The 14,561-nt window shown below is 41.4% G+C and overlaps 1 protein-coding gene and 1 pseudogene across 2 annotated transcripts in view; both read right to left on the minus strand.

Moving 5' to 3' along the window:
• The window catches only part of Yaf2 (YY1 associated factor 2), a 55,458-nt gene that overhangs the window by 18,443 nt on the left and 22,454 nt on the right, over positions 1-14,561 (minus strand). The window lies entirely within an intron of this gene.
• LOC108351562 (60S ribosomal protein L30 pseudogene) lies at positions 495-11,047 on the minus strand (annotated as a pseudogene).

A 14,561-nucleotide genomic window follows, 5' to 3' on the forward strand; every position in this document is an offset into this window, starting at 1 on the left:
CCGACTGAGCCTGAGGAACATCAGCACCATTCGTGGTGATGTCACTTCCTTCTTTGTAGTCCTAACTCTGCTTAGAGAACCTTCAAGTTCTAGCTAAGGAAACATGTGAGGCCGTGCACATATGCATTGTGTGCATGTGCATGTGTGTACGTGTGGAAGATGGAGGTCAACTCAGCTACTGCCTCAGGCGCTGTCAACCTCCATTTCTTCAGACAGTGTCTCTTAGAAACCCGAGAGAGAGCTCACCAGTTGGTTAGAGTCTCTCCATTCGGGGATTACCGGGATGCACGAGAATGCCGCACGCCGGGCTTTTGTGTGAAGACTAAGAGTTGACCTCAGGTCCTCATATTTTTGTGGCAAACACTTTACTGATGGAGCCATTCCCAGCCCCACTTAATTTCTTGTAATGAAAATAATGCTTTAGTTTTACCGAACTACACTTTGTTTTCTAATTTGTCTGTTAACTTTACTAATTATTTTTTTTCTATCTCATCTTAGGTTTATCTTGTCATTCTATATCCTATGTGGTATTTGCGTATTTAATTTTATTGGATTTCCTAGACAAACCACAATTGCCAGTTTGCAATAAAACATTGAACTAAGACTTTTTTTTAGGTTTGTTTGTTTCTCTGAAACAAAGTTTTATGGACTTCGTATGGCCTAGCTTGCTAGGTAGCAGAAAAAGACCCAGGATCCTTCTGTGTCTTGGGACAACCCTTGTAACCTCACTTACACAATGCTGGAGAAATAACCTGGAGCTACACTCCACTGTTCATACAGTACACTGAGCTGCCTGCTTGGGAAATTTTAACCTAGACATGTCATTAGTTCATTACTTGAGCCAATCACGTTGGCTCGAGATAATGTCTCAAGAATATTTACTGTGTCTCCCTTAATTGTGTTTGACTCCCAACACAGATCATCTTGACTCACTCATTTCAGGTGAATGGCAGTCTGAGACCAGCTTTTCAACCTAGCCAAGCACTCTATCAGATCAAGTACTTCCCTGGCCTAGGAAAACGGTTTTGGATTTCTTCTTGGAGGGAGGAACGTCTGCATATCATGTGCACACTAAGTGCAGGTGCACACGTGCCATGGCTTCTGGGTGGAGGACGGAGAATAACTCCCATAGTAGGTTCTTTCTTTCCACAGTGGGATCATCCAGGGATCAAACTCAGTGGTCAGGTCTATGCAACAAGCACCTTCACCCACTGAGTCATCCTAATTTCAGAAATTGAGATTGTTTTTAAGTTTAGAAAAGAATTGTGGTTTGCTTTCTAGGAGTTGCACTGTTATTGACAAAACCTTATTGCAGAGTACAATTGCTTAAAAACTGTTTCTCAGGCGGGGAAGGCAGGTCAACTAGTAGCACAAGGACCTGTTCCACCCCCAGAACCCATATGAAAGTGCCAGGCATGGTGGTGCACAGTAACCTCAGAACTGGAGTGTCAGAGGCAGGCAAATCTTGGTTAATAGCTAAGCTTGATAGTGGGCATTGCTAGTTTTAACAAGTACATATGGTCTGGTTTTTATGTTTTCTTTAATTTTTCCTTACACACGTTTTCCTTCTGTTTTCCTTCTTCTATGATACAAGTAACGCACAGATTAAGCAAACACATATGGAGTACTTATTACTTGATAGACACCATGCTTGAAGGAATGGAATGGTACCCATGGCATCAGCAACATAACATGAATGGTGCTGCTCGTCCCCCATCCCACTCAACAGCAGAAGACATTTTTCAGAAGTGGTATGAGGGTGACACATATTTTGTCCAAAATATGACATACTGAAATTCAAATATGCCAGATGGAGTGATACACACATTTAATCCCAGAATCTTGGAGGCAGGCAGATCTCTGTGAGTCTGAGGTCAGCATGGTCTATATAGCAGTTCTCGGCCTACAGAGGCTTTATAGAAAGATGCGGTCTTAAAAAAAACAATGACCAAAAAACAATTGTCCCAATGAAAGAATGGGAAAAAGAGTACTTCAAACAGAAACTAAGTACCATATGTACAAAAGACAGACGTGTGTGACAGAACTGAAGGAAATCAGCGAGCATGGAGTCTGTTGAGGGAGGAACCGTAGAGATGATGCCTGAGAAGCAGGCACGGCAGATGAGGTAGGGCCACGTTAAAGACTCCACGTACTGGAAGTGCATCTGAGAAAGAAAATGACGTCCATCACACCAAGTGTTGTGCGGAGAATGACATACTTGAACTGAGCAGGTCAAAGGGTACACTGCTAAGATAATCCAAGCAAGAGATGACAGTGATAGGTACGCTGGCAAACAGTGATGCTGGCCAGATGGAAATCCATGCCACCAGCTTAACTACAGTCTCTTGCCAGCCAAATCTTGGGAGCTATGTGTTTACTGCTAGTCCTAGGCAAATTTACTTTCACAGAGAGCACAACATGGACTTTTAGTTTGCATGTCTGTCTCTGTACCCCGTGCATGCTGGAGCAATCTCAGTTATAAAAAACATCATCTCATGTGCATAGTTTTATAATAAATACCTCTCTATTAATTTATAACTTCATTCTTTCAGTAACTGTTTATTGATACACTGCTCAGTGGAAAATGACAGCCGGCATATAACCCCAGTACCAAAAGCAAATAAACAACAGAGCAGGACAGCGTCAGGTGGCACAGGCGTGAGCACAGGCAGGAAAGCACCTCTAGTCTCACAAAGCTGGCCATTATGATGCGAAGTGTAATTAAACTTTCTATGTATCTCACTATGTCCACAACAGTACTTTAAAGCAGTTTAAAGTTAAACGAGTTAAACCGACACCTTTTCATGTTAGCCGTCTGCTCAGTCCTTCAAATCCATTCACTAAACTCTTATGTGTTTCCAGTCCCTTGGAACAGATACACAGAGACTGTTTCCTCCTAGGGTGTTTACTCTGGTAAACATAGGGAAACAATTGTAGGCACAGATATTATACAGACTGCATATAATTGTAGCAGAAGAAACAACAGAATATGATGAGATGGGCCTAGAGCACCTCTCAGAAATGCTGTTTTCTATCAGGAGAAACCAAAGCCTCTCAGCAAGGCTCAGCACCCTCTTCAGAGAAGAAAGGGGGAGCCACATAGGGACGGATGTTAGACGTTAATGAAGGGAAAAGCCAAGGGTAAAGGTCCTGACAGGCCTAGACATGGCTCAGCATGTCAGGCCGTCTGCCACCAAGCCTGATAACCTAAGTTTCAGAGGAAGGAGAGATTAAACCATATCTGCACCCTGGAGCGCGCATGCATGCATGCGTGTATGTGTGTGTGTCTGTGTTACAAATTTGCATGCAGTTACAGCAAACAGCTGGTGTATTCAAGAAGCAATAAAGTAAATTCAAGAGCAATGAGTGAAAGAAAATGGTGGAAGTCATTTGAGGAGACAGCAATGAGTCAGATTACACATTGTCTTTCAATCAAACAGAAAAAACTTACAATTTTATTCAAATTAGGATGAGAAAATAGGAGGATTGGAAGGGATCTAATCAGGAAAATAACATGATATTAAAATAAAAAATTACCTGGCTCTAAACTGGAGACAGATGGGGAGAGGAACAGAATAAAATCAGAGAAACTAGCAGAGCATTTACGGCACAAAGCCAGCAGAAATGATCACCAGTCATCCTAGGATGTTAGCAGTAGTGTGCACTAAGGTGGAGGGATTTCAACAACACTTTAGATACTGGTATGGCAAATACAATTTTCAGATGAATAGAAAATATAGGATAAGAGAGACTATCCAGAAAGTAGTCAGGAATCCATGTTGACCTGTGAACATGTTAAGTTTAAGACAGCTACACGCAGAATGTCTCAAGAATGGCCCAGCAGAAACGCTGAGCGCTTACAGTCGCCCTTTACATGTGTGTGCTGACTCTAAGATCCTCTAACAATGATCTTAGTGCAACAGTACACAAACAGGTGTTTTTAACACAGCACACGGTTTGGGCCTCTGCAGATTTATTGTGAAAAGGAGAAAAAATACACAAGCAGTTAAAATATAGGCTCTTAGGGCTGGAAAGATGACTCAGTGGTGAAGAGCATATAGCCTTCTTCCTGAGGACCTGAGTTTCGTTCCTAGCACCCACATATAAAATTCTCAAGGGATAAACTCTGTACAATGAATGCACTGGCCTCATTCCAGAATTATGTTACATTCTAAGAACTTTCCAATTAATTTGTGATTAAGAAGGACAAAGGGATATAGGTATGGGACACTGTCACCTGAACCTGAATATGTGGAAAAGCACTTACGAACGTTAAGATGGTTTACCATGGCTGGTCCATTAAAGTCTTCTTCTTTCGTGTCCAATGGAAGAATGAAGCTATAAATCCCTATGCTCTGGCGATGCGAGGATTTCACTACCTCTCAAGAGTAAGATTAATGCTTGTGGCCCTTATTACCATTTTCAGTAGAATCCTTTAAAATGAAAAAACCTGAGGTATAGCCCTATCCATTAATGCTTGTAGTGAGATCAAGTTCTTCCATGAATATTCAATTATTCATGAAGATAACTTTAATTAAATTTTATAATTCTTTATAAAAACCCTAATAATATACCAACAATAACAAACTGGGGAGATGGCTCAGTGAATAAGATGAAAAGCTGATTTTGATCCCTAGAACCGTGTGAAAAGCTCGGAGTAGAAGTGCACATAAGCAGCACTGGAAGGCAGCCAGGAGGACCTCTGCATCTCACTGGCCAACTAGGTCAGTCAGCTGATTCAGTTAGATCCTTAAAGCCCAAAGCGGGGACTGACAGAGGAAGGCATTCAAAGTGAACTGCTGCTTCCTGCACACACGTAATCAGCGATAACAACAGTAATAGCGACGCACTATACACACGGAACAGGTTGCCAAGTTGAAATGCATCTGCCCAGCATCACATTATGCTTTAGTTGGGAGCTTCTCAATTGAAACTTAAGGGCTAGTCTTCACAAAATGAGATGGGCACCACCACTAGGATTTATTCAATTTATCCCTCCTTAGCTTTTAACTTTAAAATTTTTCTCTTTTCAGGATTTTACATCTTCTAGCTCTTCTTTACCACCCATAAAAAATACACTCCCCTACCTATGAAGAAAGGAAATAACAGCATTATTTTTATAACGCACCATGACAGATGCGAAAGGCATTTAATTTCTATTATTAATATTACTATCACCTGGGCATAGTTCTTAGTCTGTTGACAACTTAAAAAGAAGGTGGTCTGTAGGAATGATCTCACTAGCAAAGCAGCACAGGCAGTTTTAGAAGGTAACGCTGATTCAAAGGCAGTAGACACATAGCAAGGAGAAAAACAATTCCACTGTCCCAAAATTATAAAGTCTACTAATTTTAAAAGAATAAATTCAGCTGAACATGGTGGTACATTAGTATCAGCTTCTGGGAAGAAGAGGCAGAAAGATTTTTCTAAATCTGAGGTCAGCCTAGTATACACAGTGAATTCTTTTTTTTTTAATTATTTATTTTATGTATATGAGTACACTGTAGCTGTCTTCAGACACACCAGAAGAGGGCATCAGATCCCATTACAGATGATGGTTGTGAGCCACCATGTGGTTGCTGGGAATTGAACTCAGGACCTCCAGAAGAGCAGCCAGTGCTCTTAACCCCTGAGCCATCTCTCCAGTCCTACACAGTGAATTCTAAGATAGCAAGAACTATGTACAGAGACCTTGTCTCAAAAATGAAGCTAGGCATGGTGGCACACACCTTTAGTCGTGCTCAGGAGGCAGAGGCAGGAAGGAGTATTTCTGTGAGTGCAAGAGCTGTTACACAGAGAAATAAGTATGTAAAAAAAAAAAAAAAGGGGGGGTTGGGGATTTAGCTCAGTGGTAGAGCACTTGCCTAGGAAGCGCAAGGCCCTGGGTTCGGTCCCAGCTCCGAAAAAAAGAACCAAAAAAAAAAAAAAAAACAGATCAAACTCAGAAAGGCAAAATTTAAATGAATTTTGAGAAGTAGAAATTCTTACAGACTAAAATACTACACGTCAGTGTTTTGGCTCAAAACAAGCTAGGGATTTACATAGAACTCTGAGTAAAACTACCTTAGTCTTAGCCACCAAAAGAAGAATGGTAAGCAAAAGAAAATGATCCAAAGAATTTAAAAAGAACTTTGGCCAGTGATGTTAGTTAACTTTAGAGTGAAGTATTCACTTGGATACCTAAGAATCCTGAAAGCACAAGACTTTATTCTTCGGTGTTTGGAACCAAAAGACCATGAATGAGGTCACAGTCAACATCATCGCCTGCTTCCCTTTTCTTTGCACTCGGACTCGTCTCCATGTCATAAGCACTGAAAGGCAGTAATGCAGAGTGAACCCTGGAGCCAGAAGAACGACGTTCAAGTCTCAGCTCTGGACCTCACCTCTGCTGCTGACTAACTGTACGGATGGTGTGTTCTGACATTTGTTCTTACAATGCGGTTCTGAGTGCTGTAGCTTGCATATGGCTTAAGACTGTCAGCAGAAACTGATGGTAATGCTAGCATTTGAGAAGTAACGGCTAGAAGATCAAAAATTCAGAGTCATCTTCAACGACATAGAATGAGGCCAAGCTATGCATGGTGACACACACCTTTAAAACCAGCATTCTTCCTCACACCTGCGGGTCTGAACCATACAGGACAGGACCTCATTGATATAGCTGAAAATATTTCACATTAATATCAATAGTATGCACTGGAAAATTCTCACATTATGCCCAAAATACACCCTTGGAAAGAGAACAGCTTTAGCACGTGGAAAGCGTGAAGCCACATGTGTGGGAAGTTTACTGTGCAGTTGTTTACGGGTTGAGCGCAGTAGGGATTATCTTCCCCCAGGACGACCAAAGAGAAGTGGTGCTTGAGTCCCAACTGAGGATAACAAGTGCAAGGTGAAGTCTGCAGTGTCTGTGCTGTACAAACGGCCTAAACAGAGTCAGCAATAGAACTGCTGGTGTGCACCATGTGTCCGAGACATCTTCTGACTCACGACAAAAACCCAAGTTTATTCTACATGTATGATTTGTGGAAATCATAGAATTTTGTGTTTAGAAATGACCTTAGAAATTAGATATTCTATTTTTTGTTTGATACAGAATTTTAATAAAATTTTCTGAGTTTTTTTTCAAAAGGAGCTCTGAGAAGGGTTAATTCTTACCAGCTTGTTTGGCATGTTTCTGATAATACCTGGGTCAATGATAGCCAGTGTGCATACTCTAGTATTTCCACACAGTGTACCCAATTCAATATTACTGCCGCTGTAGTGATAAACAGTTTTCAGACGTCCTCAAAGCTGGGCAGCTGTTGGCAAGGATAACTGACTTGGCTTTGCCTTGTCTGATCATCTTCAGAGTCTGTCTGTGCCCAAGCAAGAACTTTATACTTCTCTTAACAAGCTGGAGCCTGGAGCTGACCGACTCCAGGGACTTCCTCCTCTTCTTTGCGGACACTATCTTCCTCCCTTAGGTGTGCGACAACCCAAGATGGCCAGGGAGGGAGAAAGGATTTCTTGAGATTTTTATATGGATATTTAAGATTTCATTATTTACTGTTAATTGAAATTTAGATAAAACAAGTAGCAATTTGAGTATCAACATGATAATTATTTTAAATTTTCTATTATTTTATAAGTTAAAAATTACAATTTATATTGACATTCAAATACAGAAGAATTTTTCAAGAATTTTCAAATACATAATTTTTATAAAAATTGAAGATTTGTAGGATGCTTTAATTTTTATACATTTGAAACCTTATTCTTACCATATACTCAATGTATGTTTATCATATTAAATTGAATTTTAATTACATGTGATTTTCATAATTAAAGCCTTTTATTTATTTAAAACAAAAAATACCAGCACTTATGGAGCAGAGGTAGGCAGTTGTCTGTGAGTTCAAGACCAGCCTGGTCCATATATAGAACTCAGCCAGGGCTGGCTACACATGAGACCTTATCTCAAAAACAAAAAAATTAAAATTAAAATTAATAAATTGAAAAAAGTTTAAGATCAGTATGAATACATAAAATCATCTAAAAGAAAAGAAAAGATAGTGTATCCTAAGATTCATGTGTTAGAAACTTATCCATAATGTGATCACCTTGGGAAGGGTTAGAACTTAAGAGGGGGCATTTAGTAGGAAGTAATTAGATCATTGGGACTATCAGCCTCCACAGGGATTCCTCTCGGGGTGACTGAGTTCTTGAAGGAATGAGTCATTAGTAGCTCAATGTAGGAAAATAAATCAGTAAATTATTCGCTACACAAGCATAAGCACTGAGTTCAAGCCCTGACACATAAAAGCCAAGCATGGTGGTTCACACTTGTAGCCCCTGCACTGAAGAGACAGGTGGCTCCCTGTAGCTCAGTGGCCAGCTAGTCTAGCCTTATCAGCAAATCCCTATGTCCCAGTGAAAGACAAAGTAGAAGAAAAAAGTAGTCAGCTCCTGAGAAAGAGACACTAGAGTTTGATGTCAGCTGACCTCCTTGTGTCAGCTCACAAGGACCCGCGCGTGCATGTACACACACACACACACACACACACACACACACACACACACACACACCTATATGACTTATTTCAGATCAAGCTATTGACATTTCTAATATACAAGAAGGCTCCCTGGTGATCCTTCCTCATCAGTACTTTCAATGCTTTCAAGAACAGTATTGTTAGAAAATTGTATCATTCGTGTCATCTATGAACTTCCTATAAATGAAACCATTCAACTTGTGCTTCTGATTCTTACTTCTTTTATTCGACACTATCTAAAATATCCATCACACTGCATTATTTATTTCTATTGCTATGTAGCAGTTCAGCCTAAAAGCCACAGTTTTGGTTTTGAGACATTACCTTGGTGGCCTGAGAATAGTCTTGAAACTCCCGCTCTCCGCAGCTCTTAGGTGCTAGAATTACAGCGCAGCACCAGGTATGACTTACGCAAACTAGCACTGTAAGCCAGCACTGCTTCATTTCCAGAACTACCATGATCATTTTTGTACCTTACATTTTTTACACCAAGGTCATTCTACACACGTCCAGAAAAAAAAAATCCCATGATTACTGTCTAATGCTACATATGCATGTAATTCAGAGAAGTCACTTCAATAAAATTTGTTTTCATATGAACCTTAAATAAAGTTCCTATCCATAGAAGTAGAATATTCTTTTATTCCTGTCTAATTTTATATTCTTCAATAAAATTTTGGGAACTTAATAAAGTTTCTATAATGAAGACATTCCCATTTTCTAAATGGATGTTGCTAGTTTAAATATGGGCCTTCTAGGAACACTGATTTCTCTTTTTAATACAAATAACAGGTTCTGGAGAGACCCAGCAAGACTGCTTAGTGGATAAAGGCAACTGCCTTGAAAGCCTGGCAAGCCATTTAAAACGAAGAGGGAGAGATTTCCCAGGAGTTGTCCTCTGACCTTCACACTCCGGCACGTTAGGGTATACTCATACATGACACACATGTCCTAGTCAGGGTCACTGTGCTGTGATGAAACACCATGACCGAAGGAGTCTGGGGAGAGCAGAGTTTAGTCAGTTCACACTTCCACACTGCTGTTCATCATTGAAAGAAGTCAGGACAGAAACTCACACAGGGCAGGAACCTGGAGGCAGGAGCTGATGCAGAGGCCATGGAGGGGGGCTGCTTACTGGCTTGCTCCCTGTGGCTTGCTCAGCCTGCTCTCTCATAGAACCCAGGACCCACAATGGGCTGGGCCCTCCCCTATACATCACTAATTTAAAACATGTTCCCCAGGCTTGCCAGCATTTTCTCAATTGTGGCTCCTTCCTCTCAGATGACTCTAGTTGACAAAACTAGTCAGTGCGCACACTAATGACATATTTTTGAAAATTAAATTTTCTAGAAAGATGTTTATCTCATTTCTCTTCCTCTCCTTCTTTCCAAGTCTGTTGGACTTTATTGCCCCCTTTTTTGTTATATTACCTACAGAGACATATTTGTTATGCTTTTGACTTTAACAAGAATGAATTTAAGGTTTCACTATAACCCATGATCCATGTTAGACTTGGAAAAGCACTTGTTTCATGTCAAAAAAGGTTCACTCCTTTGTAAAGGTTATCCCTTTTTTTCAACTTTGAAATACATTATTTACTTTCCTTTATCACCAATTTTATGTCTCCTCAGAAAAAAACGTGTCATGAAATAAGAGAATCCTGTGGGGAACTGAGGTCTAGTCACAGTGTTAATACCGCTGGTCACACTGAGCAACAAGTCCTCTGAAGTAATTGGTAGTATTTGTATTAATTTGTATTAATTTTGTGTTATATAATACAGATTCATTAAATTTGTTTAATATTTGGTATGAAAGAGTATTAAATCTTTATAATTTGCTTTTACTAAACTTAGAATTTTTGTTACGTTTACTTGCAAAATTAAATAAGTAAATTTCGGATGTTAAACTATCCTTACATTCTTATTACATTTGAATTTCCATGTCTGTGTCCATAAATGAGCTTGGACATAATTCATTTCCTTTTGTGTATTCTTTTAGCTTGGGTTTCAAGGTAACATTTAGTTTATTAACCAAAGGCTGCTTTCCCCTTTTAAACTCTTTCTGGATTGATCTGTCCAACATTGAGTTTTGCTCTTTTAAAGTAACTGATTACTGATCTCACTCAGTACCCAGACTTCCCATGTTCTCCTCTAGGGTCTAACCTGGGTATCGACCTGGTGCCCAGTCAGACCGCCCTACCTGCACCACAGTCAAGCAACAACCCACAGGTCCTACCTGCTCAGCTTCCAACCACTGCAGGTTAAGGTCTTCTGCCCTCCCAGCTACTCCTTTCCCCAAACCCATGAGATCTAGCCTGGGTTCCACAACCAGTGCATCCGGCTAGACTATAACAAAAAGGAATTCTAGGCTTGGGCCAGGATCTCCCTAACTATCCCCCAAACCACAGGACTCCCCCACACCACCTCCAGCCTTTCTACCCCACTCTCCAGGCACACAGCAGGAACATGCACATCCTGTACAGCAGCCCAGTCCTCTCGGCCGTCCTGATCCATTCCACCCAAGCCATCTCCAGCCTCTAGACCCAGCTTGTGTGTGCATTCTCTTCTCTGCCCCAACCTGCTGCATCCATATCAGACTCAGAACTAACAACGACCACATGCCTAGATCTCACTGCAAACGAACCAACGATATAAAAGATCAAGCCAGGGTCCTCTCTTCAAAACCTAGCAGTCTTGTGGAAGTAAGTACCTGCGAAGATGAACTCCGTAAAACGCAAGCACCAACATGAGAGCTAGTCTTTAAGAGCCAGGCATGGTAGTACATGCCTTTCTCTCAGCACACAGGAGGCAGAGGCAGGCAGGCAGGCAGGCAGGTCTCTGAGTTTGACACCAGTCTGTCAACATATTGAGTTCCATGCTAGCCAGGACCACATGGTGAGATTTTGCTTAAAACCAACAGTAACAACCAAAACAAAACAAACTTATTCATGCATGGGACTGTAAGACTAGCCCACTCCCTGTGCAGCATTCCTAACTGCACTCTGAGTCCTTACTCCTTAACCTGCAGATCAGCATAGCCCTCACCTCACCTGCCTCATCAAAGCAGCTTCTTTCTGAAGATGAAGACATACAAAAAGCCACAACTGATCAAAATACAGGACAGCTGACAGGGGAGCACTCCTCCCCAGCAGAGTTTCCCAAGGGTCATGAGTATAGTGGGAAGTGGAGCAAAGAGGCTCTCAGAGCCAGAGTACCAGTATGCCTGCTGAAGACAGTGACTTCTACGACAGGGAAGATGATTACCTAAACAAGGCCTGACCCTCTGACCCTCCCTCAGATAAAGAGCTACAAGCAATTAATGCAGCTGAGGAAGAATTAGAGCTCTCCATGGATGAGTCTCCTGATAGGTTATTTTGTCCCAAGTGGTCACTATTAAACACATGCACATATGAGCAGTAACAAAGAGACTCAACGGGGTGTTGTTATAGGTGTAGGGGTGTGTGTGTGTGTGTGTGTGTGTGTGTGTGTGTGTATGATAGATAATAAGAGGTCATGAATTTGAGATGAGTTGGCAGGACGCAGGAGAAATCCAAGAGAAGATGGAGAAAGGAAACAAAGTAAATAGGTGCCATGTGACCTACTATTTAACCTTATCAATAGTGATCCTATTAGGGCTCCTCATTTTGGTTCCCTTGGAAGAGAAGAGCTTCAAAGCTCACCAAATACCATCTGACCACTGTAACGACTACAGAGTCTAGCCCCTCTCAGGAGGCCACAGCCATGCTTTCAATGTCTCACTTTCTTCCTCATTATTCCTTAACCCATGTGTAAAATATAGGTTTAAAATACCGAATGCATTCCCACTCTGCTGGGTAATGAAAATAGCAACAACCTCATTTGTTCCAATATTGTTTCATACCAACTAGTTCCCACACATCTGTGGTAGGAAGCAAAATGGAATTGCTGCTTTGGAAAATGGTCTCGCAGTTCCACATAGGTAAAAAGCTGAAGCTGTTAACAGCCTAGCAATCCTGTTACAGGTAAACATTAAAAAACTAACATAGAAGGTCCAAGATGTCACTTACTAACAGACTGTTTTGATCCCCGGGATGACAAGCAAAATAAAAACCCAAACCCAAAGCCAGGTGTGGTAGCACATGCTCAAAATCTCAGCACTAAGGAGCGGGGTAAAGAGGTAAGGAGTTAATCAGTCTGCAGAACACCTGTCTGTCTGTCTTCTGTCTCTGTCTCTCTCTGTGTCTGTCTGTCTGTGTCTGCCCCCCCTCGATATCTCCCTCTCTCCTCTCTCTCTCTCTCTCTCTCTCTCTCTCTCTCTCTCTCTCTCTCTCTCTCTCTCTCTCCAACCTCCTTGAACAAAGCCTGGCATACAATGTTCCTAGCAGGACTTTTCCAATAAGCACATAGTGAAAACAATCCAAATATCTGTCAATGGGACATGGTACTATCTACATAGAACTGATAATATTATTTGATGGAGGGGAACATAATGAAATTACCAGGTGCAAGCCTGAGTCCATGATTCAAAAGGCTGACATACAATGACTGCATGTGTCTATTTCCATGTAACATTTAATTTGAAAAGAGTTTTTCCTACAATACGGATATGTCTTCACATTAAAATTTACATCCATCTAGAGGCTCGTGTCTACAACAGAAGCACTCAGAATTACAGGTGTGAGCTGATGCCCAGCAAGACTCAGTTTTTTGTTTGTTGCTGTTTCAGACAGGGTCAATCCAGGTTGGCCTCAAACTCCTCATGCAGGAAGGGCTGGCCTCCTACCTCCAATGGGATCACAGGTGTGTACCACCTCTCACAGATAAGACCCTTTCTTGATGTAATTCTTAGCAAACATGACACTGGCATGTTAGAATAGGTAAAGCCTGCTCAATCTGTAATCCCTTTTAAACTGGGATTCAAAATTAAGAACTGTTTTCTCTTTGCTCTTTCTTTCCCACCCTGGCCCAGACATATATCCTATCCAAGAATTTCTGAAGCTGCCCCTGAACTCAAGGCGCTTCACATTCCAGACGTAAGTCTTTGGAGACTAAAGGTCCTGTCAGTAGTCACTGTCTGCCACTGGGCCACACTGAGGTCCAACACTTTACAGAGGTGCACTGCAGCTCACTTGTAGTCGTCATCAAGTCTTCTGACTAACTGTTCCTCGTCTTGTCTCACCTAAGGACTAGATATGAACTTGTTTTCTCATGATCGTGTACGGACACTCAAATCTGCCAAAGAACATTTCAAACTTTAATGTCCTTAAAATTAAATTTTATTTACATCTAGATTGAACAGGTATTCTTAAGAGTAAGCATTTATGCAATCAAGCACTAATTCTCTAAGACATACAAATCTCAAAAATGAAACACACTGCCTTTATAGCTTAATTTATAAAGACTGCACATGGTCTTAAAGTTAAAGTATTGCAATAAATACTCTCGAAATTACAATTCTCTTTTCCAAAGTTTTGAGATAGTGTCTCACTGTACAGCCCTGGAAACTGCCATGTGGACCAGGCTGGCCTCGAACTCAGAGATCCACCTGCCTCTGCCTCTGTGTGCTGGGGTTAAAGGTGTGCTGTAACCCCTGCCCTTTCCCCTCTTTCAGGCCCTCTGTCTTCTGCAGCATAACTGCTGAGGGAGGAGACAAGGTGGGAAGAGCCGGTCCTCTGGGCTGCCAGCAGTTCCTCCTGCTTGCCCGCCCGACTGGTGTGCTCACCATCCTTGGACACTTGCACAATTCTAGGAGCCCCTTGGTGTGCAGCTCATACACATACTCCAGAATAGTGTCCATAAGAATCCAGTCTGTGCACTGAGGTAACCACCAGGCCATCTGTGCCTCAACTTGCTAGTGGTATGACCTTGTGGCCTTTGTTAAGACCTGCAGTCATGGAATAGTACAGAACCATGGCCTGCTCTTAGCCAATGATGCCACAACAGGAAGCTATATTCTCCATCTTTAATGTGCCATAGCAGTTAGTATTATACTGGTTGGAATGTCAATGTACCAGTTTTTAAGGGAAAAAAATACAGTTTACATAGGATT

Source organism: Rattus norvegicus, chromosome 7 (genome assembly GCF_036323735.1).
Source record: "Rattus norvegicus strain BN/NHsdMcwi chromosome 7, GRCr8, whole genome shotgun sequence".
NCBI classification, from domain to species: domain Eukaryota; kingdom Metazoa; phylum Chordata; class Mammalia; order Rodentia; family Muridae; genus Rattus; species Rattus norvegicus.